Below are 26,918 nucleotides of genomic sequence, written 5' to 3' on the forward strand. Positions count from 1 at the left end.
TTGTTAGAAATGTGCTAAGAGAAACTTGGGAGAGGAGTGGAACTGATTATTCTGATGTATGGCAATCGTCTTTTTTCATAATCTGAGGAAAATGACCTCTGTGGCTAGAAACACTGGATAGGAAACATCAATTCTGAAGTAGAAAAGGCCAGGACGAAGGTCTTAAACTTGGCAGGTTCTGTGTTTTGGTACTTGTTTGCTCATCACTTTTGTCTTCAAGAGAAAAGTTCTCCTGGGGGAAAAAAAGGTAATTGTTTCAGTGACTCAGTGGCCTAGCGATTGACTGATCTCATTTCAGTCAGTGCAGTCAGGGAGCAGGATCGTGCTCAAGGTCCTTGCAGTGGTGGCTGCCTCAGCTCAGCCCCTCTCCGAGAGTCCATGGAGCCTGGGGAGAACTAGAGGTAAACACACTGGCTGAATTAGAGATGGCTAGGACAATGACTTCTTTTCACCTGGTAGATGTCTATCCTCTGCCAAGTGGCCAACAAGATGCTGACCTGGGCTAAGAGAGTGAGGAAAAGCTTAAGAGATGCAGATAGAGGTGGTTAGTTCATCAGAGCACCTTGTCAAGGATTTAAGGCTGACACAGTAAATGGGGGAGGGGGACCTGGGGAGCTGTTGTTAGGTAAAAAGGCAACATGGTCAAGGAGGATTGAGAAATTCCCTGGGCAGCAGCACGAACCTTTATGAAGCGGCCTTCTAAGGCAGGGCGTGCAAATCCTGTGAACTGCTGCTGTGAAGCCGGCTGAGCTGGCTCCCAGCACTTCATATTGTCAATTTAGTAAACCAGGCAGCGACTGTAGCCACCATTGCAGGAGCCTCATAAAGTGAAACTGCATTATAATTTCAGCAGTGCTAGGAGAAACTGAAGGTTTCAACAAAATGAAACCCTGTAACTATAGATTTGAAGCTCTATCTTCCCTGAAAGTGGCTTTATAGCGTATAAAACCAACCCCCCTTTCTGCAATTAAATCAGAACAAGATGAATGTATCTCATTCTTTGACGTAATGGCCTTGAAGCATTGTAATGGAAACACTCTAATAAAAGTTTATCTCAAATACTGACCAAACCTTAGCACTGGCTGCAGTGAGAATGGTGAGCAACAGCATCAACCATTCAGCCTTATCGAAAAAGAAACTTCTATGTCAAAATTTGGCGATGAAGAAATCAGGATGAACTGTAAGAACTGTGAGGACGAGAAAAACACAATTACATCTGGACCGAGCCCCTCACCTCACAATTTCAGAGAAGTAATTTCTGATCTCGGAACCAAGCAGAATGCTCCAGCACTGCACCTCCACCCCCACCGCCCCGAGTACAAAACCGAGCAGTTAATGATCAGGACAATAGAGTCACAGACTCTGTCCAGTGCACGTTCCTAAATTGTTTTACAGGTACTATAACTGCCATGAGAGGAAAAAGTTAACTATATGATGGCCAGACTGTGGACAAGACAAAAGCTGCTCCATCCTGAGCAGCACTGAATCTGTGGCTCACACAATTCCGAGGACTGGCCTCAAGAGAATAGGATGAAAATTATTGCTCACGATAATCAATACGTCTGTGGGCATCAAAAAAATTGTAGCTTGCTTTGCCTGTGTATGTAAGTGGGCAACTAAAATTGTCAGCAAAGAGATGCTACAGACCCACGCCAACATCTTCCACTCCAAGCACATGGCGCCCTATATCAGCATGAAGATGTTACAGAAGATGGAGCTTTGCCCCTAATCCCATAGAAATGGAGTGTTTGACAGTGAGGAATTAAAAGCAGCTCTTTTGCCCCTTTCCTGTTTGCTCATTTCTGTCCCCCTCTAACCTCAAAAGAACCTAATTATAGGAATGAGATCACCAAGCAATTGAAACTAACTCCAGACTTCTGTGCTCCTGAATACACATCATGCCGTGTCTAACCAGTTGATTCTTTTCCTAGATAAAAAAGAAGAATGAAGAGTTAAGCAGTTAAAGAATGATTCGCTCTCTACCCTCAAAAGCCCCTTAGCAATCCTACAGGTAGATCATAGGGCAAGATAACATCTAAAGAGTCAGCCAGTCTGTACACAATGAATAATGATACAGAACCAACCTTCTGCTTCGATGAATCACTCAGATTCTTCCCCACATTTTTCCCTTTAAAAACAGTCATGGTTGAGCAGAATCTTGAGAGATGGTCTCTGGACAGGAGCCCACCATTCCCCCAGATTTCCGGCTTTTCTGAGTAAAGTACCTTTCCTTTCTACTGACACTTGCCTCTCAAATTATTGGCTTTTGAGTGGGGAGCAGCTGAACCTGAGTTCAGTAAGAATCTCTCAGTCAAAAAGTCCCCTAAAGACCTTCTGATACCTCCATCAACCCATCCCTAGTGGCTGGAAGATGAATAGATAGTCTCCAATCTCTCTTTTCTCTGAGAGCTGTGTGAGAGAACAGGGCATCACTGTATTTCTCACACTGGAACTGAGCTCTTTAAAAATAAAAATACCTTTTTAATCTCTAAAAGAAGGAAAAGAAAATCTTTGAGCAGCCATAAAGAAAATCCTAAGATATGTTCAGACAAAAAAAGCACTCCTAAGAAATGCACTTCTTAGCACCAATACAACACCTTCAACATGGATGGAAACCCGGACAGCATTTCCTCACATGGTTTTCCATTTCCACGGGAATCACACCGTTTCCAAGATCTGCATCACATAATGACCGTATTCCACAAACTTCAGGCCCAAATCACATATATATTCCACTTCCTTACCCTGTCCTGTCCATGGGGGACTAGGGATTGATTGATCCTCATTTCAGTCAGTGCAGTCAGGGGACAAGATGGTGCTTGAGATACAGAAACAATAATCAAGTCACTTTTACCTTAAAGGAAGCTATGAAATTGGGACGTATTGGGTAGTCCTTTTCATGTCCACAAAGATTACTTAATATCTTTGGCTTTATTTACCAAGAGGCAGTTTTTACACTGAAATTTAGCATTCAAAAATGGAATTCGATCACTAAATTTGTTTCTCATTGTTCACCTTTGCTTCGAAATACCACCTTGTACTACTATTGTGATCTGATGAGAGTGTTGGGAAAAGCCATGTCTATTTAAACAACAGCTGCGTTCAGTTGTCAGTCAATAGCATGGACTTTCCAGGAAGTTTGAGTCTCTGTCTCACAAGCTGCTACCTACACAACCATGGGCAAGTTATACACCGCTCAACAACTTTTTTTTCATTTACAAAAAGGCAGCTACTTCACAGTGTGCAGGGAGGAGAAATTCAGATCAGGGTTTCAGATGATGGTGTCTGGTACCTAGTAAGTATTCCATAAATGGTAGGTGTTAGTAGTAGGAGCAGTATTATCAACACTTACCTTCTCAGGCCAAGGATATATAAACAGGCAGAATAGGCCAGGGAGGAAATATTCCACATGTCTTCAGTTTTGTTTTGCTTGTTCCACTTTCTGGCAATGAAAGGGCATCAGTGAGGCTTTCGAGAAAGTGGATGATCCAATTATTTTCTCCCCTGCATTCAACTAGTGCCCTCTTTGTTTGGCCAGGAACATACTGCCACAATGAATAATGAAAATTCTATAATGTTTCCACTCAACTTCTGCCTCTTGGCAGCTATGACCAAAATCACCCTGCAGCTGTCATCTACAACAGGGATCCCCAGCCAGTTACTTGCAGCCACCCTGCTGTGAGGGGCAGCTGCTCAAGACTATTTCAAGCAGGAAAAGTGACAGAGCCAGATGCTATCAGGAATCCCTCCATGAGGTCAGGGCATTAGAAAACAGTAAGCCTTGTCCCCCCTTCCTCAAAGGATGGGGAGGTCTGCTTCCAACTCATGCCAGGCAACTAAACATATGATCTTCCTGAGATTTTGTTAATTACAACAAAGGCCCCAGATACTTTACAGTGTTTGGAGACTTACAAAATTAGGAGGAAACCACTGAAGCACAAGGATAAAGTTTCAAGGAAAGGTGATCTGTTGTGACGATCCTTTAAACCTTTCTTGTAAAAGGTGAGAATTTTTAAATGTAATTATATAAATGATAATAATGTATAACTTGAACTCACACACAACTCTCTCAAATATATAATACACATTCTCTCCCTTAAAACTCCAAATTCAATAACCTATCTGGGAAATCTGACATCTTAGGGTTTTCCTCGAATTCTTCCTTCCACCAGAATGGGAAAGATGTTCGGAAAAGCACCTCCCACTGGTTGGTTGAGACATGCTAGTTTCTTGGACTGTCAATAGGTATTAACAAAATGTATATCCAAATTTACCTGAATTAACTAAAATTAAATAGGATTCTTTACCACTAAACACCCAGAGCTTTTAATATGTTAATGTATCTTGTGTATAGCATTTCCCAAATATGTTTGATCAGAGAGAGAGAGAGAGAGAGGGAGAGACTTAGAGAGAGAAGGAAGTGAAGCAACTGCAGGAACATGTTTTCTCTGAAACATACTTTGGGAAATGCACTCCAGACTATAAGCATCTTGAGAACAGGAACATTTTATTTTTCTTTATCACTCCTAGACACATAGCATAATGCCTGTAATGGAATAGATATTCAATAATTCATTCACCATATGAATGAATGAATGCTAAAGCAATTCATCAAATTTATTGATAAGTTCCTATGTGGAGAAAATAGTTTCTGGTCAGGCCAAAAGAATGGTTGCTAAGATGTGTCACCTGATGAAGGGCACAATCAATTTTATAGTAAAATTCAGAATAATTCAGAAAATAAAAAAGAAATTGGTATGTCAGGGATTTAAGGGTGTGTCAGTGAGCCACATGTCCAGCAAAACAGATAAATTATTTTAATACAGATAATTCAATAAACAATGCTTTTGCCAAAGAGTTCTATAGGTTATTGTCTTCCACCTGTTTATGCACTGGTGATAGGAAAGAGTGACCTGAAGGCTAAAGCAGGGTGCCTGCCTGTCTGTCTCCTCCTGCAGCACATAGCCAAAGTGAAGCGTTCCCACAGGTGCCCTACAGTCCCCAGTGAATAGATGCTGAGGGGAGGAGAGGAAGCAGTACAAAGGAGGCCCATTTCTGCACCTGGTCTCCTTTTTACAGCCTGACACACAACAGGGCCCACACCACATACCCAGCCACTGCTGTCCTGTCTCCAGCCCTTCCCTGATCTACACTGCAGTGTGAAGACCATCTGGACCACCACCTGAAGGAGGTGTGGTAATAAGTGCATCCCTGGGTAGCTGCAGACATGATAAGGAACCCACATCAGCTGCCAGGATGCCAGTTGCCAATCCGAGCACCTGCCTCCTACAGAGACTCATAGGAAAGCCAGAGAGGAGCGCTGAGGACCTGCTCACGCCTGGCAGAGTAGCTGATACAATTTTTCATCTATCAGATGGGAAAGGATCAGTTTGATAACTGCATACGCTTACTCGTTTTCTTAAGGACCTGATGTTATTTATTCTGTGAAGACTAAGCTGGTCAAGAATTTTTGGTAGACTGGTAAATAATCAGCATTTTCTCTTGAATCCAAAGAAGATGTTATTGTCTAATGTAAGATAATTAAGTTGCAGTTCTTCGGTGTACAAAAATACTTTTAACTCTCTAGCAGAATATCTATAATCAAGCAGTCTCCTCTTTCTATGCAGCAGCTGCTGCATTTTAAGTACTTTCCTAGGAATTCTATGTTGCCAAAAAATACAATTACTTTTCAGTTACTTTAGGAATCTTTCAAACAAACTGTCGGAAAATGTCAGAATCCAAAATAAGAATCTGCAAAGAAACTTGTTTCAGTCACATCCATTTTGGCTGTGAGGTGCAAGCTTGGTGATTCCATCTTGATAGATTGTGGTTCATTTGCCTTGTAAGCACCATGTAATTTATGTCTAGAGTTGAATTCTATCAGTGGAAATCTGAGCTCGGTGGGATTCGCTGTCAGGCTGCTTTTTGTGTGTAAGGAAAGCTTAGGATCTGTCTTCTGGTTGAAACTAGTGTTCTATTAGATCAGCTGCAAACAGGGTAGTAAGGAGAGTCAAGTCTCCAAATTGATCTCATATAATTACAAAGTTACAGTGGTCACTAGAGACTTCTTGAAAACCTTTAACATTTCTGAAATGGTTGCAGTCTTCTATTTTCTATGATTATCTTAAAACTAGAAGACCACTGTCCCTAATAAAACAAAGGGTTGTGCTTAAAGAATCAGATTGTCCCAGGGCTTTAGCTAATCTCTAGAAAGGAAAGGAAAACTCAGACTGATTGAGTGCCTACCATATGCTATTCACACTACTTCCAATAGTCTTATTTAATACTCAGAAACCCCTGCAATGTTGGAATTACTCTCCCCATTTTCCAAGATGGGACACTCAGACACTAAGAAATTCATTCATGTGACTTAAGTCCCATAAGCCATGTATTAGTGGCAGAGCCAGAATTTGAACCCCGACCTGTCTAAATCCAAAGTCCAGGCTTTTTCCACTAAATAACCAAGAAAGATTGCATGAATTTGGTCGGTCCAATAAGATGGTATTTGAGATGCTCTTGAGCTATTCTGTCCAACAGAAAGTTACCAGCACAGTTTATCAACTTTATTATGTACACCTTTAATTGTGAACCAGGCAATGGGAGAAAGTGTACAGAACTGTTCTTGTGTCCATGACTACAGTATACTCATACACCTGGAATCTGGGCAGCCTCCACAGGGGACCACCTTGAAGAAGAGAGTTACATTGACAATGGGAAACTGTGGCCCAGGTGAATTCAGGTGAAGCCTTTCTTTATCTCCCATGCTACTGCACACTGAAATGGGGATTTCTCCTAGCTATGCTGGCCCTCACCTGTGACCTGCCTCTCCCATCAACTGTCCTGTTTAGCTACCAAGAGTGTGGACTACTTAATCTCACTATCAGAGGAAAGCAAAAACTAGTTGCAAAGGAACTGCAATCTGGAACTGTCCCTCTGCAATCATAGAGGTCAATGGCATGCACAGTCTTCAACAAGTCCAAGGTCATACTAGTGGAACTCAAAGCTCATTTCAGGCCTGAGGCTGGGGCATCCTGCCTAAGAGACTTGAAACATTTCAGAAGAAAAGTGAAAAGGATAGAGTGATTCATTATCTCACACTTTGTCTCCCAAACAACTGCTGCTCTGCTCAGCCTGGAACCTGAGGGGATCCAGTTTGGTATAAAACATAGTACATACTGCCTTTTTAAGAGCATCTGGGCACTTTGACATTTCTGCCACCTTTTATGAAAGTATTTACTTATGACACCTCCTATATGCTATGCACTGTTTGGGGTACTTATTGGATATTCAATAATGAAAAAAACAGCAAATAACTACTAACAAACATTGAAGAATATAATCAAAGTAATACAATTTGAGTATGTGTTTTAATTGCAACTATGTGAAATGTATATACCTTGGACTGAAGAATATAGTAGCAAATGCACAGCTGAAAATAATTTTGTTGGCATCCAAGATGACAGTTGATTTTTTTAGTTTTTCAAATTTTTCTTTAACATTGGTTTTATATTGATTTTATAATTTAAAGGAAGCAAAAATTGGGAAAAGAGTTAAGATAGACCTAGAGTTAATTTGTTGAGCTATATTTTTTGTAGGTTTCTGATTCTTTAGTGTAGGTGTTTTTATTCTAATTTTAATTATGAACTTAGTTTATTTAAGTATTGAAACTCAATGTCATTTGGGGTAAGAGTTGGGGATGGTTTAGCAATAAATCTATGAAGAAGAGAAAAATCTAGCTTCTAAAAGAAGTACCTACTAAATTCTGATGTCCATTTGTTATATTGTCAAACTGTAATTCCCAATGATAGGAAGACGGAAAAGGAAAGAAAGTCCTATAATCAAGAATTAGAAAATGGACAGGGTTATGCACTGAAGTATATTCACATATACTTTCTTGCAAATGAATTTATTATTCAAGGCATTATTTTAGAAGTCATCAGTTTACCCAAAATTTCCTACAATGTATTGTTTCAGCAAAGCCTGTACACATTAGCTGTATTATTTAACCAGTTGAACATTATGTGGATATTACTGGCAAATAGATAGTGATAAACTATTGTACTGAAACATTGAGACCATTAATATCACAGTGAAAATGAACTTTTCTTTCTTCACCACCATCTTTTGAGTTTCTGTTACAGACATGGGATCATCCTTGAGGTGACTAGAGTGAAATCCAATCATATCCAGATTGTTGGGGTTTTTTTCAGTTATTATTTATCAAGTAAAAGTAGTAAAGTACTGAGTCTTGTTTATACATTCTGCATTAATAAATGAAGTAAATACATTTTCACCTCAACTCACTTGACCAGTTTCTCATTATGGATTTGTAACATTTTCTGATTATCAAACACCTTCAATCATTACATAAATAATTTCCTATTAAGCAGGTCTTCAGGTATTCTGATGTAGTATCAAACATCACTTGCAATGTTTTTCCTTCCTTAAGTGGGCAGAAAATTTTGTACTATCACTGGAAAGCAATCTGGAGTTTCACTTCACTGCATCTAGAAAGGATTCAGTCTCATACCATAGTTTAAAAAAATAAAAATAAATAAAATGCACAAAATGAGAAGCATTTCCATGAGTAATCTCACACATGCTGCTAAGTACTGCAGAGTACTGCCAGACTAGCCTTTAATCTCTATGGGAGCCATAACAGCTGTAAACTCTTATTTGCCGTCAAATGTCTTTTGCAGGGTTATTAGAAAAGATAGGAGGTAAGAAATCCTTCCAAGTTACCTTACTTTATTTTCTGACCTGATTTTATTAGCATTACCACTTTCTATCTGCTGATAGCTCAAAATGTGCATATTTCACTAGCCCCAGGCAAAATTATGATGCAAGATTCACGAAGCTGTGGTGTTTTCCCCACTCTGTTTTCTGTTTACATTCTCTCCAGGCAAGTTTCTCGCCCCCTGAACTTAGCTCCTGCTCTCTATCCAAACCATCTTTTAACAATTTTAGAGATAACAGTCTCAGCAAAATGCAGACCACTGTGATCCACTGACCCATATTCATGGATCACCATGTTACATATCTCAGGTAAGGATCTTACATGAGAAAATGGGCCTGAAGGAACAAAGCTAAGCTATGGAGAAATCAGACTTAACTGAAGTTGTCCCTGTCCTGCAGTGGGGGTGAACTTCTAGATCTTTAGCAGGCTCCAGAAGTGCTCCAGCATTTCTTCCATCTGGCAGAGTTCCACAGACATGCTTTGTAGGGTTGCCGGATTCCCCTGCCCTCACTTCTGTCACTCTGGGCAAAAACCCAAACTACCTTACAGTTTCCCAACTTTGATGCTACTTTCCTAGTGTTGAAGACACACTCCTAGTTTTAAAATCCTTTAGAATTTGTAAGGAATAAAATTCCAGCTGTTAAGTATGTAACAGTAGGGTGAGTGAGATGGGAAATAGTTTCAGTGGCATGATGAGCCTGGAGAGCTGCTTGTAAAATTTTCAGGAATTTTGTGAGCCAGCTGACATCACCTTAGCAGCTTCCTATCAGCCATGGGTGGGACTACTTACACCATGAATCAGCAAACTTACGCAAATTAGCTGCTCCCCCAACTGCCAGCTGCTGTGAGGAGAGCCAGGACAAGCATGAATAATAAGTAACAGTGGTATTTCCCCACCAGACCATAAGTTCTGGGTATCCAGCTCTCCTGTATCTATGTGGCTCACTCTTTGATCCCCTTGCCTGGAGCATGTTAGGTACTCACTACGTGTGTGTTGAATGAATGAATGAATGAGTTGGAAACATAAAAGACTTTTTTTACACAGTATATAAAATTTGTTCTGGTCTTTACTGAAATGTCAAAAAAAATGTCTACGCCTATTCCCTTCTGGCCCCTCCTTGACTGCCTCTTTGGAAGTTTCAACAGTAACTGCCTCCTAGCCTACTCATTCTGTGACTTTTATTCCTGGAAATGGAGTTCACCATTTGCTCTGCTCCCTTCCTCACATCCATTACCTCATCTATTTCTGTCATATAGATTCATGAATATCCTACATGATACTTTCTTTAAAAGATAGGAAGAAATAATGAAAGAACATTAACTGTTTTAATCCATTTGGGCTGCTATAACCAATTACCATAGACTGAGTACTTACAAACAACAGAAATAAATGTCTCAGTTCTGGAGACTGGGAGGTACACGATCAAGGCACCAGCAAACTCATTGTCTTAGGAAACCCTGCTTCCTGGTTCATAGACTGCCATCTTCTCTCTGTGTCCTCACATGGCAAAGAAGGCAAAAGAGCTCTCTAGCGTATCTTTTATAATGTCACTAATTCCACTCATGAGAGTTTCACCCTCATGATGTTAGCATCTCCCCAAGGCTCAATCTCCTAAAACCATCATAGTATTTCAACATATATATTTTGGGTGATCACAAATACTCACTCCATAAAATTAGACTTTCAGAACACTCAGCTCCCAGCCTCAATTCATCCACGTGATATCTGTGTCACCTCAGGGGAACATGAAACCTCTAGGCTATTTGGTGTCTTCATGTATAAGTGAAATGTTATTATTGCTATGCCTACCTCAGTGAGTTCATGAGGATCAAAGAAGTTGACACAAGAATTTTTTTCCAACCACAATAGTATGAAACTAGAAATCAATTATAGGAAGAAAAATACGAAAAACAAAAACTACTAAATGTTTCTACTAAAAACAAAACAAAATAAAAACCCCAAAGGGTCAGTGAACAAATCAAAGAGGAAATCAGAAAATACCTTGAGACAAATGAAAATAAAAACACAACTTTCCAAAATCTCTGGGACATAGCAAAAGCAGTTCTAAGAGGGAAGTTTATAATACAGGTAAACCTCAAGAAATAAGAAAAATCTCAAATAAACAACCTAACCTACCAACTGAAGGAATTAGAAGAAGAACAAACAAAGCCCAAAGTCAACATAAAGAAAGAAATAATAAATATTAGCAAGGAAATAAATAAAATAGAGACTACCTCCCCCCCAAGAAAATAATAGAAAATATCAGTGAAATCAAGAGCTGGCTTTTCGGAAAAAAAAACAACAAAAAACTGATAACCCTTTAGTCAGGCTCATCAAGGAAAAAAGAGGACCCAAATAAACAAAGTAAGAAATGAAAGAGGGGAGATAACAACCAATATCACAGGGGTACAAAAAATCCTAAGAGAATACTAAGAACAGTTATACACAAACAAATTGGACAACCTAGAAAAAAATAGATAAATTTCTAGAAACATACAATCTTCCAAGACTGAATCATGAAGAAACAATCTGAACCATCACTAGTAGAGAAATTGAACTTGTGATTAAAAAAAACTCCCAGCAAAACAGAAGTCTAGGACCAGATGGCTTCACTGGGGAATACTACCAAACATAAAAAGAGCTAATACCTATTCTCTTCAAACTATTCCAAAATATTGAACAGTAGGAAATACTTCCAAATTCATTCTATAGGGCAAATATTACCCTGATACCAGACCCAGACAAATACATCACACAAAAAAAGAAAATTATAGGCCAATACCTCTGATGAATATAGATGCAAAAATCCTTAACAAAATGCTAGTAAACTGAATTCAACAATATATAAAAAGGATCATACACCATGATCAAGTGAGGTTTATTCTAGGGATGCAAGGATAGCTCAATATTATGGTTCAATATTCACAAATCAGTGTGATTCACCACACTAAAAAAGGTAAGGGTAAAAATCACATGATCATCTCAAAAGACAGAGAAAAAACATTAGACAATATCCATTCATAATAAAAACTCTCATCAAAGTTGGTATAGGGGGAACTATAGGGGAAACATATCTCAACATAATAAAGGTCATTTATGACAAACCCACAGCTAATATCATATTCAATGGTGAAAAGCTTTCAGCTTTTCCTCTAAAATCAGGAATAAGGCAAGCATGCCTACTCTAACCATTTCTATTTAACATAGTATTGGAAGTCCTAGTCATAGCAATCACACAAGAAAAAGAAATAAAAGGCATTCAAATTGGAAGGGAAGAAGTAAAACTGTCACTATTTGCAGGTGACATGATACAATACATGGAAAACCCTTAAGTCTCCACCAAAAAACTATGAGAACTAATAAATAGTTTCAGCAAGGTTGCAGGATACAAGATTAATATACACTAATAATGAACTATCAGAAAGAGAAAGCAAGAAAACAATCCCCTTTAAAATCACATCAAAAAGAATAAAATACCTAGGAATAAACTTAACCAAGATGGCAAAAGACCTATCCTCTGTAAACTATAAAACACTGATGAAGGAAATTGAATATGATACAAAGAAATGGAAAGATATCATGTGTTCATGGATTGGAAGAATTAATATTGTTAAAATGTCCATATTATCCAAAGCAATCTACAGATTTAATGCACTCTCTATCAAAATACTCATGACATTTCTCACAGAACTAGAACAAATAATCCTAAAATTTACTCAGAATCACAAAAGATCCTGAATAGCCAAGGCAATCTTGAGAGCAAAGAACAAAGCTGGAGATAACATGTTCTCTGGCCTCAGACTATTACAATGCTACAGTAATCAGGACAATATGATGTTGGCACAAAAATAGACACATTGATCAATGGAACACAATAGAGAGCCCAGAAATAAACTCATGTATTTATGGTCAGAGACATACCCAGCTTCACAGGGTGATAGGCAGAGGAGAGCCTCCTGAACTACTGTCCCTGTCTGCTACCACAACTGTCCTTCTGGTTGCTTTGAACATGCTGCTTGAAGCGAGGAGAGGGGTCGGAGAAGAAAACTACCTGATTGCCTGATGCTTCTTGTGAGGATTCAGCAAGGGGGTAAGAAGTGAAGCAGGGATGGGTGTCAATTCCCCGCCTTTTCCTATCCTCCCTCTAAACAGGCTCCACTGGGGACCTTGGACTATATTTTTTATGCTGCTCATTGAACAAGGGGACTTGACTTTTAACTCTGTGCATATCTCGAGTCTGAAATCAGCCTGCCTGGGTTTCAGTCCTGCCTCTGTCCCTGTGAGGTGGGTGACTTCGGTTAAGTTATTTAACTTCTCAGTTCCTGAGAAACATACAACACCATGAAAGTGTTGTTTGTGAGAATTAAATGAGATAATCCATGTAATGAACTTTTCTCAGAGCCTGGTCTGGCATATGGGAAACTCTCAAAAGTTATTCCCTTCAGTGCCCATTTATATACGGGGTACTGAGGGGAAAATGGTGGCTCTATGATGTTGTTTCATCGCTATGCTTACATTTCCAAATACTAAAATCTTCTCTCTAGCTAACTAAACTTACACATGATTTATTCACTTATTTTAAACACATCTCTGAAATTAAAATGTTCAAATCTATGATGAAATGTTTTTCTAGGCCTAATGCTAGTTGAAATGGAGATCATGTGTGGTTTCTCTGTCTTCTTAAGAGTTAGTTTGCTTATTGTCAATAACCAGTAAGAATTTAAAAACTGAGCTTCCAAAAGCTGGTTCCAGAAATTAGGTTTTAGTGTGTCATTAGTTCTCCCAGAAAGAATGCCAGAAATGAACATCAAATAATAAAGTTATATCTCGCATGTTTAATTGCTTACATGTTTACCAAATCACTTTTTTTCTTGCTGATAAAATTCCCAATCCTCCCTCTTACCAATGTTTCAGAAGCAGTTTTAATCATGATAAGGAAAATTGAAAAACACCTTAAACTTCCGGTTCTATTTTTTCTTCCTTTATGCTCTTCTGCATTTGACCTTTTGGTATTCTCTAGTATTCTTTCATGCAGAGGATCTTAGTCATGGAAGCATGACACCAGACAAGCCTTTCCTTTTGACAGGCTGGTGCTGGTAGAATTCCCAGTACTACTCCTCTCCCATCTTCTCCATACAGAATAACAGGACCAAGTAAGGGTCTCTATTAAAGCTTTGGGGACCAGAACATACCACCAAGAATAGCCATCTGCACTCATTCTTCTCATACAATCTTATTGCTCCATAACAGGACTTTAGGTCATATCAGTGGGGTAAATCACAAGAGAACAATATCCCCAGGCCACATGGTGCATGGTCTTCCCAGACTTCACTGATGCATGTCATTAATTTGGTGTTCTAGCATATACAGCCACAAAAGAAAATTAAAAACAAATAGAGTGAATCTTGTCAAACTGTACTTTCTGAGTAAATGTAGCTCAAAATAAAATTTTAAAGTAATTTTAATAATCATCCCCATTTCTGCTAAACTTCTGAATTTCTCCTAGTCTTACAGATGTTCAGCATGCTGCTTGAAGGTCAAAGATTGTGCATCTCTGAATTTTATGGCATCTTAATTTTAAAAACTGCAATCATTCATTAACCACAGACCAAAAATCTGCATGTGTTACCCTCTGTAAGTTAAATTCAATTTTTAAAATAGGATAAGAAATTCTCAGAGCAATTAATTCAGGACCTCTTGACAGTAGGGCTTGGATGTGGGTATTTTTTTCTTCAAAATTCTTGAGGTGATCCTAATGTACAACCAGGGAGGATAAACATTATCCTCTAATGAAAGATACTTAAAGGTAGTTTAGGTGTAGGGTTCAGATACTCCTACAATATCTGGGCATATCTGTGTCTCCTAGTACTGAACTCCTACCCTCAGCCTCTGATAATCATATGCTGTAGATGCTCTGATGTAATGCCATTCCCTTCTAAGCTGGCTGTGACCCCTCCACTCCTCCCCACCTAGACCTTCTAGAACTTTGATTAAGTATGCATTTTTGAAGGGTATTTATAAACTTGCCATCACCTCAGGATCTCTTCTTTCACCCATCCCCTAAGGATGGGCATTTACTTTTTTGTGAGATAAAAAATGTACAAAATAAGTTGAGCTTACTCTGTTCTTTTAATCATTATTTTCACTGCAGTATAATGCATTTGAAACTCCCCTTTTTCTTGCCTTGCTCTCCCTTTTTTTTTTTTTTCTGTCAGCCACAGAAGCACTTCTCCATAACACACTTGTAAGTGAAAAGGAACTGTGAGTTTCACACATGAAGGAGTGAACATGTTCACCACAGACCACAAAAGGCATAACTGGCAGCTTCCTGGGCCAACCCAGAAACCAGAAGTGTGACTTGCACTGGGAATGATAGAGTAGCTTGCATCTCTCCCCCTCTGAATCTTACTGGCAGAATGTTTTTCTGAAAGATGACATTGATCACCACATGTCCTTAATCAGAAAGTTCCAGTGGTCTTTTGGTTGAGGATAAAGTGCAGTTTCCACTATTCACCACTAAATAGCCTTACTCCTCAGGCCCACAGCTGCAGTTACAGCCTCCTTTCCCACTACTTATCAGCACTGCTCCTTGCTGTGCCCCAAGTAAATCCTTCCCTTTCCACCTCACTCCCTTCCCTGGGCTTTAGTCCTGGAACATCCTCTCTACTATTCAATCAGATTTTGAAGTGACCTTTTTGTTTCCTGAAAGTATAAGATTCTGTTCCAACTAGATTGAATGTGGGCTTTGGACTCAGACAAATCCACTTTTAAATCCTACGACCTTCAGCAATTTCTTCATCTTTCTAGTTAAAAAAAAAAAAAAGCAGTGATAATAATACTCCTGCGGGAGGGTGGCTGTCAGAATTATATGAGATCATATGTGAATGCATTTAGATGATCAATACATATTTCCTTTCCCTTTACCACTCAAATAGCATTGCTGTCTATTGTGGGTTTCTGAAAGCATGTCTTAACTGTCTGTGTAAGAGCACAAGGTCCTTGAAAGCAAGGGCCTTTTCTTAAACTCATTCGAATATTCTCTAACACTGAGAAGAGTGCCATGCACATAGAAAGTCCTCCATAAATATTCTTGATGGTTGAATAAATAAATAAATGAATTTTCTGACCCTCTGTTGGATAGAAGATAATGGCATGGAAGGAAATGTGAAGGAAAGTGCCAACCTACTTAATACTGAATGCTCTCACAAAATGTTATAATGATTAGCAGTAATGATAATTGTGGGAAATGCATTAATAACTTATCCAGTCATATCCTAGACTGTTTAGGCTTCCTGAGCATGGGCAGAGGGGTTTCAACTTCACAGAAAACTGTTAAGCTTGTGTTCCATACAAAAAGGGACCCAGAATTATACAAAAATAAATACACTGACATTTGATGTCCTTACACTTGCAATGTAAAGAAGAAAATAGGCTCTTACAGTTTCCTATTTAAAACTTCTCTTTAATAAAATGCCCACTACTGTGTAGTCCAGATGGCTGTTTGGTATATCAATGTGAAAGAATGCTTTAAATTCCATGAAAATAGGGAGGTTGCACACAAAAGGGATGTTTTATGAACAGTCCAGGCAGGAATAGTGTCTCTTTCACAATAGGGACAAAAAACCCATGTATTTTTTAAAGATTCTCTATATAGAAAGGTTATTGCTTCATTAGGAAGTGAACTGTTTGACAAAGAGACAATGCCAGAGAGTTTCTACTCCTTAGAAGGAGATATCTTCATCCTCTCTCAAGAAAGAGAATTGGATGTGATGTTTTTGAGTGTTTACTGCTAACACTGCTCAAAAACACACTCACCGTCTTATTAGATGACACAAGAACAGACGCAATCTTACATTGCAAGGTGGGAATGAGCCACTTATTGATGTTTAAGATCCTTCAAGACTTGCAGGTAAATTGAGACTCTTCACAGACAACCTTGAAACAAAGTAGTGCAATGTGATATTTCTCTACCACCAGAGAGAAAAGACATTTTTGACAGCTGAGAAATGGTGACCAGATCTTGAAGTCATTTTTTTCTCTCTTAAAGGAATTCGAGATATAAAACTTAGGACAGAGGTCACGTCTTTGCTAGGTTCCTCAAGAGCTTAATACCAAGTTTGCTCAGATAAACAATGACTTTTAATCATTAAGTTTTTAAGGGAAGATAAATGATATAATTCAATGAGAATTAGATTTAGAACATAGTTTATCAAATGCCTCAATTTCATAAGGACAGCTATTTATACAGTTGCACCTTCGTTGTCACATATAATATTGATGGAAAAATATAGGTTAACATAAAAACTCCTTGATGTAAATGCATGATAATAGTAGCACGGTTATTTCTTCAGCTAATTCTCTTTTGGGTAATAATATGACCAAAATTAAACAATGCTGCATTTTATTAGCACATTCAGGACTTTGTAAAATCTGGATTATCCTTTCAAGTCCTATAAAGCCATTTTAAAAGAGTGAAAATCACTTTTCACATTAATAATTGATATTACAGATAGTGGATAATCAATGACACATGATTATTTTTCTAAAAGACTAGAAATAAAGAAGAAAGGAAAACTGAAGGGAAACGAATGAAATTTTAGGATCTAATCCTCTCACTAAAATACAAAAGATACTTGATTTAACAAGAATCAAGTTATAAGCAGTAATGTTACTGTTACTCTCATTTACCAAACATGACAGTAATGCTAGAGATTTTTTTTTTTTTTGGTTTCTTTCTAACTTAAGTCTGACTATGAAATATAAATGAAGAAAAATATCCTACAATTATCTACTATCTTATTGGAAGAAAGCTCTTGCTGACACCATTTCTGTAATGGATACCCTTTTGCAGCATAAGCTATGTTTCTAAATTTCACCTTATGATGTGTAAGCATAACAGACTTAGTGAAAAGAGAATGCAAAATGGAAATTCATATTTTAAGGTATGCTCTTTTGAATATTTTTCTTCAATCACATTAGCTGATATGAGGCCACACTGTTTCCCTAATCAATAAAAATCGGGGTGGAAAGATTTTTAAAAACTGTTCTCTCCAGAACTGATCAAAATGTATTTCATCCTAATTATTCTGAATCAACACCTTTGTCTAGAAGTTTTTCTCTTTTTTGTTTTCTTTTAATCTCCCAGGTACTCTCTAATTGCTTCCACACTGTAAAGAATGTGAATATTGTCATGACAACTGAGAGGAAACTTTGCCACCAGAAGTTATTCAAAATACAATGAAATACTTACTGTTGGGCTTTCTAGTGTTGGCTGAGATTATAAAAATGTGCTTTGTGCCTCCCACCTCAATCTAGATCAAAGTATTTTGGACTAATATGTCTGCTTACATCATGAAAAAAAAGTGTTTGCTTTTAATTTTTGTGTGGGTTTAGTTGAATATTATTTTAGTTATAGTAATGGTACATTGAAGGAAAGACTGTTTAAAATGTAATTACTTTTCATGGATGGGGAAAGTAGTGAAAATTCAGTGGGAGAAGCATGTAGTCTGTCTTAAAGGACATGTAGCTTCAAAAACATATACTAAGTTTAAAAGAAATGGGTAAGGCTAAAAACTATACGGTCTAGGTTTATACTCTTGGATGATAGAACCATAAAGCAAAGCACCCCGAGGATAATTATAAAGCTGGTGGTTGCTTTTGAGGGACAGAACAGCTGATGTTGAGGTGATTCAAATGGAGAGACTTTTGAGGTGACCTGTGAGGCGGCTACAAGAATGTTAGCCTTACAGTAATTCATTAAGCTATACATTTATCTAGTTTTCTGTCTATGTTTTATTTTACAATAGAGAGGTTAAAAATGTTTAAGGCTATGTAGCTTTAGATTACAAGCAAACTCTAAGCTGTTTATAATCCGGGGGAAGTTTCTTGGACTTTAAGCAATGTCTTTGCTTTTGTGTGTCTCCCTGCTGTACAGAAAGGGTTAGAAACCAAAGAGACAGATCATGAAGAAATGCCAAAAAGAAAAGGAATAAAAATACTTAAAGATAAAGTTTCAATTTAGAATTGCCTTTAAATAATTATGTGGTATAATAATATTTTTTCAAAGAGCTAGATGCTGAAGTATTTGTAAATAAAATGATATAATATCTGAGAATTACATCAAAAAAAAAATCCATTGGGGGCCAAGATATGAAAAAGGTGGGGCTCAGTAAAACCAGAGTGCCCATAGGCTGATGACTGTTGAAGCTATGTGATGGGTGAATGGGAGATCATTATATATTGCTCCCTACTTTTGTGTAAGTCTGAACACTTCCATAATAAAAAAAGTTTTAAAAGTAAAAGAAATTCTAAAGTATACAGTTAGAGTATACATATTTTATAAAATGCTTTTGGATACTGTAGTCTTTATAGGGTTGATAGCATTCCAATCACCTGAACTGCAAAAATTCTAACAGATCTATCTTAGAGATTAGCCCTTCATTTGGGACTCGTTCAAGTACAAATTAATGGCTTAAAGTAATCACAATCAAATGGTCCTGTAACTAAGACAAATCTGGGTGGATGAGCAGGTGGGGAGGTTTACTGTTCCTGGCATTCAGAGAACCTCTGCATTATTGCTAATCCACAGTGAGGGGAGGACAGGAGACATAAGCAAAGTAGACAGTATACGATCAACATGGGCAGAGAAGTGAATTTATCCCACAGATAACTCAAAGGGGAAAGCACTAGAGGACAACAATGGCTTCTAAAGAAGCACTGTAATTTTTGTTTGTTTTTTTTTTTCCTCAAAGATATCATACCTGCTCTCTGGAAACCAAAGTAGTTTGTTTTCTCCTACATATTGCCATTTATTTAAAGTAAAATGTTAAAGCTATAAATAAATTTGCTATAACTCATAATCTTATGTTCTTCCCATTAAAATTTTGTTCATCTTGAGCTAACAACTCCACAGTGCAAGAAAAAATATCTTCTCCTGGATCAAAATAGTACCCATAACCAGCTTCCTTAGGTGCTTCTCTAATTACTACCGCCTTCTCTGCAGATCAGTGTCCTCTGTAAGACAGATAAACAGTTCACTCAGAGAAGACTGATTCTTAAACAGGAAACTTTTCAGATGAAAAAGGCTTTATCTTAAAGTGCCTTTGCTAAACATACAAGACACACAAGTCCCAGCAAACAAACAAAAAAAACTCTCTTTTTAGTTGGAAATAATTTATACAAAGATGTAAGCATAAAAATATTACAGAAAATACCCATATTCACTTTACCCAGATTCACCAATTGTTAATATTTTACTCCATTGCTTTATCATTTTTGCTTTCTCTCTCTCAACCTACCTATCTACTGTATGTATTTAAATATATACGTATGTATATATATAAATATTTTTCAGTCAACAATATGAGAGTAACATATATAACATCATGCTCTTTATCCCTAAATACTTCAGTGTATGTTTCATAATATTAGGACATTCTTTTATATAAATAACTACAATATGGTTTTAAACTTCAGTAAATATACAATGAAACAATACTTTTACTTAGTCCACCATCCATATGTCAGTTTTACCCATTAACAAAATAATATCTTTATAGCATTTTTTCCTCCCATTGCGAGATCCAAACTAGGATCAAATACTGCTTTTAGTTATCAGTCTTTCATTGGAATATTTCCACAAGTTTTCTGTCTTGTCTTTTATCAGCTCCAGTAGTTTTTGTGTGGAGCCTTTCGGGTTTTCTACATACGATATCATGTCATCCACATATAGTGACATTTTAACCTGTTCTCTTCCAATTTGGATTCCTTTTATTTCTTTTTCTTGCCTGACTGCTGTGGCTAGGACTTCCAAGAGTATGTCGAATAGAAGTGGTGCGAGTGGGCATCCTTGTCTTATTCCAGATGTTAGTGGGAAGGCTTTCAACTTATCATCATTGACTGTTATGCTGGCTGTGGGTTTGTCATAAATAGCTTTTATTATGTTGAGATATGTTGTCTCTATACTCACTTTGGTAAGAGTTTTTAGCATAAATGAGCATTGAATTTTATCAAATGCTTTTTCTGCATCTATTGAGATGATCATGTGATTTGTCCTTTCTTTTGTTGACGTGGTGTATCACATTGATTGATTTCTGTATGTTGAACCATCTTTGTGTCCCTGGGATGAATCCAACTTGATCATGGTGTACAAACTCTTTTATGTGTTGTGGGATTCTGTTTGCAAATATTTTGTTGAGGATTTTTGCATTTATGTTCATCAATGATATTGGCTTGTAATTTTCTTTTTTGATAGTGTCTTTATCTAGTTTTGGTATTGGGGTGATGATGGCTTTATAGAATGAGTTTGGGAGTATTCCCTCCTCTTCAATCTTTTGTAAGAGTTTGAGAAGGATTGGTATGAGTTCCTCCTTGCATGTTTGGTAGAATTCCCCAGAGAAGCCATCTGGTCCTGGACTTTTTGTTTGCAGGGAGGTTTTTCTTAATTGCTGATTCTATTTCACTTCTAGTGATTGGTCTGTTCAAATGATCTGTTTCTTCTTGATTCAGTTTTGGTGGACTGTATGTTCCTAGAAACCTGTCCATTTCTTCTAGGTTATCCAATTTGTTGCCATATAGTTGTTCATATTATTCTCTTTTTATATATATATATTTCTGTGCTGTTGGTTGTTAATTCTCCATTTTAATTTCTTATTTTTTTAATTTGTGTCCTCTTTCTTTTCTTCTTGGTGAGTCAGGCCAGAGGTGTGTCAATTTTGTTTACTCTTTCAAAAAACCAGCTCTTGGTTTGATTGATTTTTTCCATTTTTTTTTCTGTATTTTATTTGTTTCCTCTCTGATTTTGATTATTTCTTTCCTTCTGCTGACTTTAGGTTTTGTTTGTTTTTCTTTTTCTAATTCTTTTAAATGGTAGGTTAGGTTGTTTATTTGAGATTTTTCTTGTTTTGTCTTGTTTGAGGAAGGCCTGCATTGCTGTGAACTTTCCCCTTAGGACTGCCTTTGCTGCATTCCATAGATCTTTTTTTTTTTTTTTGTGGTTGTGCTTTCATTATCATTTATCTCAAAGTATTTTTTAATTTCTTCTTTGGTTTCATCATTGACTCATCGGTGTTTTAGTAGCATGTTGTTTACTCTCCACACAGTCATTTTTTTCTTGTTTGTTTCTCTGTGGTTGATTTCTAGTTTCATGGCATTGTGGTCAGAAAAGACGCTTGAAATAATTTCTATTCTCTTAAATTTGTTGAGGCTTCTTTTTTTGTCTGAGTATGTTGTCTATCCTAGAGAATGTTCCATGGGCACTTGAGAAGAATGTATATTCTGCTTTTTTGGGATATAATGTCCTAAAAATATCAACCAAGTCCAGCTGTTCTATTGAGTCATTTAGTATCTTTGTTGCTTATTGTTTTCTGTCTGGAAGATCTGTCCAATGATTGTAGTCTCCTACTATTATTGTGCTCCAATCAATTTCTACCTTTTTGCCAGTTAGTATTTGTTTTATTTATTTAGGTGCTCCCATATTGGGTGCATATATTAATGAGTATAATATCCTTTTCTTGTATTGCTCCTTTTATCATTATTTACTGTTCTTCTTTATCTTTCTTTATGGCCTTTGTTTTAAAATCTATTTTGTCTGATATGAGAATTGCTACTCCTGCTTTCTTATAATTTCCATTTGCATGAAATATTTTCTCATACTCTCACTTTCAATCTATGTGTGTCCTTCATCCTAAAGTGGGTCTCTTGTAGGCAGAATATGGTAGGCTCTGGTTTTACTATCCAATATGCCACTCTGTGTCTTTTGATTGGAGCATTTGGTCCATTGACATTTACAGTAATTGATAGATGTGTGTTCATTGCCATTTTAAACTTTGTTTTCCAGTTGATTAGGTATTTTTTCTTTTTTCCTTTCTTTTTCTTCTTATGGTTTGATAATTTTCTTTTGTATTGGCTTGGTTTTGTTTGTTTTTGTTTTTGCGACCCTATTGTATGCGTTCGATTTCGTAGTTAATCTATTTTTCAAGTATATTAACTCATTACTATATCTGTTTGCTTTAGACTGGTAGTCATATAGGCTCGAACACAACCTACAAAGAACAAGAAGAAAATCTACATTTTCTTGCTCTTCTCTCCCACCTTTTATGATTTTGATGTCCTCTTTTACATCTTCATGCTTATTCTCTTGCAGCTTATTGTAGTTATCACATTTCCAATTATGGTTTTCTCTTTTCTATAGCTTCCTGCTTCTTTTCTATTTAGAACAGACCTTTCAATATTTCTTTTAGGATAGGCTTAGTATTATTGAATTATTTTAGTTTTGCTTGTCTGTGAAATTCTTTATCTCTCCTATTCTAAAGGATAGTCTTGCTGGGTAGAGTATCCTAGGTTGCAGATTGTTCTCATTTAGGACTTTAAATATATCTAAGTTTGCATAGGTTTTGAAGTCAGACATTTGCAGATTTGTCAAGTGTCTTTCTCCATCCTGCCATTTCTGTGTCTGGAGAATTGGCTACTGCATGTATAAGTCTAGTGAAGTCAGGCATAGACACCCATGATGGAAAAAAAATAAATAAGGAAGCTGGTTCACTGATACTGACTGAATTGTGTGCCACAAAATTCAGGTGTTGAAGTATTTGGAGGTAGGGTCTTTAGGAGGTAATTATCAAGGTTAAATGAAGTCATAAGAGTGAGGCTCAAATCTAATAGGACTAGTGTCCTTATAAGAAGATGAAGAAAAAGAAGGAAGGAGGGAAGGTGAGAAGGGGAAAAGGGAGAGAGAAAGGGAAAGAGAGAGAGAGAGAGATCTCTGCAGACACACAAAGAGGAGGTCATGTGAAGACACTCTGAGATGGAAGTTGTTTGTAAGCCAGGAAAGGAGGTCTTATAGAACCTGACTTGGTCCAACCTTGATCTTGGACTTCTAGCCTGCAGAACTATGAGAAGTAAATATCTGTTGTTGAAGCCACACAGCCTGTGGTGTTTTGTTACACAGCTGAGCTGACCAATACACTCACCCAGACCCAGTCCAATGCTCTCTATCTTAGATGTTCTCCTTCTGGAGCAAAAAATGCAGAGAAAGTACAGATGCAGAGACCTCATGTTGATCATGGCAGTAGCAGCAGTTACAGAATCCTAACTACACCATTCCTTTAGCATTTAAAAAAAATATTTATTACATGTATTATACATAAGCACAACTTCACAGAAACACAGAAATATAATCATATACACATAGTGTATCTTCCCTTTGCTGTTTTTGTTTGATTCATCAACCCTCATACTCCTGCCCTGACACCATTCCCACCTTAGCCAATCACTTCTGGTATAAATACTTTTGTGCATCATGCTTTTCTCACTCAACAATTCCTTATGAAAATCTATCCAAGGTACCAGGGAGAGGTTTATTCATTTCAATTAATGGCTGCATTATATTCAGTCAATTCCACTGTAATTTATTCATCCACTCCCCTGGGTGGCCATTCACTGTCTCCATTTCTTTTTCTATTGCAAGCAAGTGGCATGACTTGGGCTGAACATCTGACTTCCTAGCCTTCTCTTTGTTCCTCTGCTCAGTTTTGAGCCTCCTTCTCAAGCATAATATAATACCTTTTTTAAAAAGAAAAATACATATATATAATTTCTGGCAGGATACACATAGAGGTGAGATCTCTGATATCTTTTCAATAAATCACTTTTCTGCGTTATGTTAACCAGGATCAGAACTATTGTTTGCAACCCAGAACCCTAACTGGTACACCAAGGTTCCCATCTTAGCTTTGACAGTTATGAACTGTGTGCCCTCTCTGAGCTCTTACTTCCTTGTGGAGTGATAATAATACAGAAAATATATGCAATGTGGTTGGCGCAGTGCTCAACATATAAATGGTAACAAGGTTCACAATAAATGGTAACAAGAATCATCATTAATAAGGGTAGTTACTGATAACAGTTAAAGTATGTGGATGAGGCTCAGTGGAAGACATGGAAGAAGGTGAGGATCCAAATGCAACCAGGCTCAAGGCTTCACCAGTGCTTTAATGAGAAAGATTTGAGGTTAATGACAGAGCCAGATAGTATCTGTATGCCTAATTACCTATTTATGATCTGGTATATTCATTCCCCAGTGTGGATTCAGGCATTCTTACTTTGCCTCTTTCATTGTCATTACAAAGTTTGGCATTACAAGAATCCCTTGTGATATTAATATAAATACTGAAAGGAGTGAAGCAATAGACACATCTGATAACAGGTATGATGTGCCTCAGAATGAGTAAAGCAAGGAGGGAGCTCCTCTTACCCCAAAGCCTATCGTTCACAAGTACCACCTGTTAAATTGCCATTTGACACCCTCCAAAAATGTATACATCCCTTTGAACTTGTCTTTACCATGGAAAGGTATGGTCACAGCAGTTATTCCAATGAAAGGAATGTCTACATTTAGATGTTGATATTTTAAGTGAGTCATGAAATTAAATTTCCCTTCAGTAGTGAGCATCTGTTGACAGTGCACAGCAGAGCTGTGTGTGTGTGTGTGTGTGTGTGTGTGGTTATGAAGAAGGGAAGAGGCCTTCTGTCTTTCAGATGCATATTCATGGAGAGACTCATAAAGTTCTTTGAGAAAAGTTTCATTTATATATTTGATTCTTGATAATTAAAGTAACTGACTGAAAGGGAACCATTAGCTTCACAGCTTTGGTTGCAATTTAGTGCTGTTAACACATGGCAACTAATGTGTTTACTGTATTGTTTAGCATTTATTTTCTGGTTGTTTTATTTTAGAATCATGAGATAAATTTATTTCTATCGGAAATTATTTATCTCACTTTTTTCTCCAAAGAATGATACCTCTTAATTAAATTTTCAGTTTGTTTTCTTAGATATACTTGATATTTACCATTAACCATACAATTTTTTATTAAATTTTTCTCAGTTTTAAACTAGTTTACTATTATGGTAATTCATTTTCATATGTAAAAATTCAAAGAATATGAATATGTACAAACATTGAAAAGCACAAATACACCTCTCACTACAGTCTCACTTCTAGAAGTAGTTACTGTTCACAATCTCTGTGTATCCTTCCAGAAATAATTATATTAAATATGCATTTTCACTTTAAAGAAGGTATGTGTATACATATAGTACCATTATATAACTAGAATTATTTTTTCAATAAATAGGTATCTTGAATATCTTTCTATATCTTGAGTATCTATATCTTATCTATCACCCTAATTATTTATGTGATTTCTGTAAAATATTTAAATACATTTGTGTATACATGTTATCTTAATAGCTTATTAGTATGGCATTGCATTAGCTGTATGAGAATTCTTAGTCTTCAATTTATTAACATTTAAGACATTTTGAGTTTTTTTGGCTAGATTACTTTTAATAAAATGATTGACATCAATTAAATTGTCTGTCCTATTATTGAGCAATAAACATCAAATGACCAGAGGAAAGACTCGAAATTCACCAATATCTGCCCCATGCTAGCCTCTGTACCAACAAAGATTCATATTCTGCTTCTCTACCAGTGTTCTGTAAACCAGCTAACTAAAGCACTAACCTTCCCAGAATCACTACTTCTGTCAGTAAAATACACTTATGCTTTCATTTCTGGGTGAGAGTTTGCTAAGATTTAGGAAAACGGATTATTCTGATTACCAGTTACACAATTTTCTTTTTGATGACAACAAATGCTTACCAGAAAGGCCATGGATCAGAAAGACCTCAGCTTAGCCTGGGCACATTGCATAATTGTCTGTGTGATTCCCATAAGAAATGCAGTAATAGCAGCAAGATAATTCAGTGTTTAAAAGAAGGATTCACAAAATCTCCTGCAAAATGTGCCAAGTGCCTCCCACTTATCTCATTTATTTTTGTAGAGTTTTTTGTTGTTGCTTTTGAGTGTTACATAATTTTTTTTTAAAAGACTGAAATTGACTTCTTACCTTTCTATTGGTAGACAGATTTCTCTTTTCTGGTTGACATTCCACATTTTGTGGTACCTACCAATGTTAAGCTAATAGTGAATGTGAATGATTTTGTCTTTAAGTTTTTGAGTTTTCTTTTCTCTCTTTCATTTCCTTAATGGCCTCAATTTCATACGCCGTTCCTTTTCATACTTTTATTGTCTCTTTATTTCTACTTCTTAAGTCATCACTATTGCAACTATCCTATGATGCATGTGTTATGTGAACTCCTTTTAAAAAACTATCA

General features: G+C 37.0%; 1 protein-coding gene and 1 long non-coding RNA gene across 9 annotated transcripts in view; both read right to left on the minus strand.

Annotated features, from left to right (window-relative positions):
• Positions 1-26,918, minus strand: part of PJA2 (praja ring finger ubiquitin ligase 2) — a 266,911-nt gene that overhangs the window by 214,399 nt on the left and 25,594 nt on the right. For 2 of the 8 annotated variants that reach the window (XM_064483003.1, XM_064482993.1), the window contains exon 3: positions 3,353-3,442. The exons of the other annotated variants lie outside the window; for them this stretch is intronic. The gene's annotated coding sequence lies outside the window, so the exon portion shown is untranslated. The remainder of the gene's footprint in view (positions 1-3,352; positions 3,443-26,918) is intronic. 8 annotated transcript variants of the gene reach the window in all.
• Positions 21,571-26,682, minus strand: LOC135320209 (uncharacterized). The gene is made up of 2 exons (XR_010379449.1): positions 26,651-26,682; positions 21,571-24,725 (listed from the first exon to the last, which is right to left on the minus strand). It is a non-coding gene; the product is annotated as an uncharacterized LOC135320209 (long non-coding RNA).

The sequence above is a fragment of the Camelus dromedarius genome, chromosome 3, assembly GCF_036321535.1.
Source record: "Camelus dromedarius isolate mCamDro1 chromosome 3, mCamDro1.pat, whole genome shotgun sequence".
In the NCBI taxonomy this organism is placed as follows: Eukaryota; Metazoa; Chordata; class Mammalia; order Artiodactyla; family Camelidae; genus Camelus; species Camelus dromedarius.